We start from the raw sequence: 3,967 nt of genomic DNA, 5'->3' as shown, positions 1-3,967 counted from the left end.
TTTTGCATTCAAGTTGGATTGTTGGAATGTTTTTAGGTGTAATCTATCTTTTGTTTTCAATGTTTAATTTAAGTTTTCTTTGTTTTTTTGTGAACATGAGAGACTAAACTTGTTTTAGCTAGGGGAGACTTTGAAACCATGATTATATTTGTGATATGAATTGATTAATTCCAGTTGTGATTTCATAAATTGTGAATGTAATTTACTTAACCATTTGATTAAGAACTTAATCTTGTATGTTGATTAAGAAGGCCTACTTAGTTTGCATGCTTGAATTTGATGCTAGAATATAAGGGAGTTTCACATAATCGTTACAAACTTATATTCACAAGTAGTAAATGTTGCTTATCACAATCATGTTAAGTTAAATTCCTAGCATGAGGATCATGATGTCATAGTTACGAATACCTTGTCAATGCTTATGATTTTCACGAAACTTAATGATCTTTGCTTATGTATCTATTATGCAGTTCATGTAGGGAACTTGGAAAGAATAATTTGGTTGCCGATGCATTGTCCATCCAATTCAATGACTTAAGGAAAATCTGAGGGTTAATTAGTGATGTCATGGTTAATCTGGGGTGTTGAGGTTCATGGTCTATTGAAAAAGCAACTGGAAATCAATTGGTATTCAAGTGTGTCATGTGTGGAAAAGGACCCTCTAGCTAGCGAATCATCCATCCATTTACCCAATTTCGTGCCAAACTTTATTTGAGTCTTTGAATTACTTGTTTTACTTTAAATTCATCAAAAACCCAATCCCCTTTATTTAGTTGTGTTAAATTAGTTAGAATTTGTCCTAATTTGTGTTTTTAAGTATTTTGAGTCAAGTTAAAGTTAGAATTCATCCAAAGTAAGTCTTAGAGTCTATGTGATTGTTTTGTGCTGTTTTAAGTCTTTTTAGTTTGTTTTGAGTCATATAAGTCTAGTTAAAAGTCTTTTAGTTTAGTTAAGTGTTTTTAAGCCTAGTTTTGTATTTTTAGTCAGTTTTTAGTAGATTAGCAATCCCTTCTAATCCCCGGCCTAGAACGATCCCTACTTGCATTTATACTACAATTGTCAACAAGAGGGTTTAATTTGAGTGCTATTATTTATCACATCACTTATGGATCACTTCCTATAGGCTATATTTTGATGGATCTTGTACACAACATGCTGCAGGAGTTGAATTGTCATTGTTGATCCAAAAGGGATTCAACATTGCTACTCATTCATTTTGGATTACAAAGATACTACCAACAGTAGAGCAAAGTACGAAGCATTGATCATTGGCTTGGAAATTCTAATAGAGTTGAGGGTCGTTGAAGTAGAAATATATGGCGATTCTAAGATGGTGATTAATCAATTGAATGAAGAATATAAGTGCAGACACCTCACAATGGCAGGATATTACTTGGCAGTTACTCAGTTGTTAGAATAATGGGGAAATGAAGTAACAATCAACTATGTCCCCATAGAAGCAAATTTAATTGCCAATGAAATGGCGCAGATGGCTTTTGGGGCACAGGTTTAAGAGAGAATGCCTGAGATGAATGAAGAAATACAAAAAAGAAATCTCCCTTTTGTCTTTGAGAGAGGATTTAGCTTGGATATAATGACTAAAAAGCATGAGATAGAAGACTGAAGAACATCTATCATTCAATACTTAAAAGATCATTTTTCTCCCACAAGTAAGAAGATCAGACAACAAACAACTGAGTTTGTTATGTGGGACAAAACTTCGCTAAAGAAGACTCCAGATGGGCTTTTGTTGAAATGCTTGGGTTTGGAAGAATCAATAAGGGTGATGGCTAAATACATGAAGGCATTTGTGGAGCACATCAAGCAGGGACAAAGATGGGATGGTTGCTAAGGAAATATGGCTACTTGTAGCCCAACATAAAGAAAAATTGTAAAGCTTATACTAGAGGATAAGAAGAATGTCAAAGGCATGAACCCCTCCAACATACACGCTCAATACCGTTGAATCCAGTAGTAAAGCCATTGCCTTTCAAAGGGTGGGCAATAGACTTCATTGAGCAAATTTACCCAGCTTTCAGCAATGGGCATACCTTCATAATTGTAGCAACTGATTGCTTTACTAAATGGGCAACATATTTCATCGACCAAAATCCTACACAGATATAGGGTGCCCAGAGACAATTGTTACAGACAGAGGGCCATCATTTATTTTAAAAGAGGTAGAAGAGTTTGCAGTTTGCAGCTAAGTTCAAGATAAATATGATCCAGTCTAGCCCTTATAATCCTCAATCTAATGGTTAAGCAGAAGCTAACAATAAGATTTTGGTAAACATTATCAAAAGAATGGTGACAAATAGCCCAGAAAGATGGCATGAGAAGTTAGGAGATACTCTTTGGGCTTATAGGACTTCAAAAAGAGCAGGAAAAAGAGCAGGAACTAGCACTACTCCTTATGTATTGACATTCGGGCAAGATGCAGTGTTCCCTATGGAGATCAATGTGAGTTCTGTAAGACTTTAACACCAATTTGGCCTACATAATGATGAATTCATTCAGGTCATGTGTCAAGGAATTGAGGATTTGGATATAGCCCGAATTGAAACTTTAAACAAAATCCAAAAAGGGAAAGATGCTATTGCCCAAACATATAACAAGAGAATGAAAATGAAAACCTTCAAAGAAGAAGAATTGGTACGGAAGGTAGTTTTACCCTTAGGAGCTCAAGTTAGAGGTTTTGGGAAGTGGAGTCCTACTTGGGAAGGCTCTTTTACAATTACCAAACTGTTAGACCGAGGATGGCACTACTTGGCAGATTATAAAAAAACTTGTAAAACATCCAGTCAATGCGAAATTTCTGAAGAAATATCTCCCAACTTTTTGGGATGTTAGAGACTATTATATTGATGAAGTCTAAGCAAAGTAGTAAAGGTCTTTTTCATAGGTTTAAAATGGTTAAGTATTGTTAGGAAAATGGAGATAAGCAAGTAAAGTTGTGAAAAAGGAAGTGATTTTTCATTTCATAAATGGAGGAGATTACAAAGACCCTAGCCTAATATGTTTACATCTTTAGCTAAAATAGCTATCTTAGAAGGGTAGGTTTGCACAATGGTAAAGATTCAACTCGGCTCTTCTAAGGTTATGTTACTATTGACTAGTTAGGCTTCATAATCCTCTACTTCATAGTTGACCCTATTCATTTCTTCAATCTTCTGGTACAGCTTACTTGAGAGGGTCAACTACTCAGCCTTCAGAGTAGAGAGTTGTTCCTCCAACTTTTGAATCGCAGAAGCAACCATCATGATTCGATCTTCCATGGTCGAGCTCACTTCCACTAGCTGTTGCAAGGAACTGAAGGCTCTGGTATGCTTTTCCTTGTAGCATTTCACCTTATTGGATTTCCTTTAAGCCTGAAGATGTTGGTCCCTCAAAGCCCTCAGATTCTCGAAGAAAGAGATGAAGGACTCGTACTGCACCTTGGTCATCTGTTTAGCCTGGTACAAGTTCTTGAGAGCTCTCTCAGCATCTTGAATTACCTTGAGAATAAAGGAAGCAATGAATTCCATCTACATCCATTCTTTAAAAACCCAGCATTAATCTTAAAGGTGTTGAGGCTCGGAAATGTGCCTTGTAGGTCTCAGCTTTGTTTGAATTTGTCTAAATTTTCTGACTAATTTGGGTAAAGAGGGTATGGCAGGAATGGAGGCTAGGGGTGGATACATTATACCAGCACCTCCAGAAGCAGCTTCAGCAGTGACAGCCTCAGCAGAGATAGATAGAGCGGACTCAATGGCAGCAACAACCTTCTTAGGTTTAGGAATGGGTATCCCTATGACTCCAAAAGCCTTTAGGGGTCTTGGGAGGATTCCCCTACTTGCGGCGGGCTGAGAAGACTTGCTCGAGCCTTCACCAGCAACCTATTAAGACAGAAAGAAGACAAGTAGTGGATGATCTAAACCAGAGTAAAGAAAAGACAAGGGTGAGAGTGTGTTCATACTTAAGAAGACCT

General features: G+C 36.9%; 1 pseudogene; it reads right to left on the bottom strand.

Annotated features, from left to right (window-relative positions):
- Nucleotides 1–3,116: 3,116 nt before the first annotated feature.
- LOC148689585 (uncharacterized) lies at nucleotides 3,117–3,680 on the bottom strand (annotated as a pseudogene).
- Nucleotides 3,681–3,967: the final 287 nt, after the last annotated feature.

The sequence above is a fragment of the Pyrus communis genome, chromosome 17 (genome assembly GCF_041283825.1).
Source record: "Pyrus communis isolate YQ-2024b chromosome 17, ASM4128382v1, whole genome shotgun sequence".
Classification (NCBI taxonomy): domain Eukaryota; kingdom Viridiplantae; phylum Streptophyta; class Magnoliopsida; order Rosales; family Rosaceae; genus Pyrus; species Pyrus communis.
The sequence above is the reverse complement of the archived record's forward strand: the minus strand, read 5'-3'. Positions and strand labels throughout refer to the sequence as shown.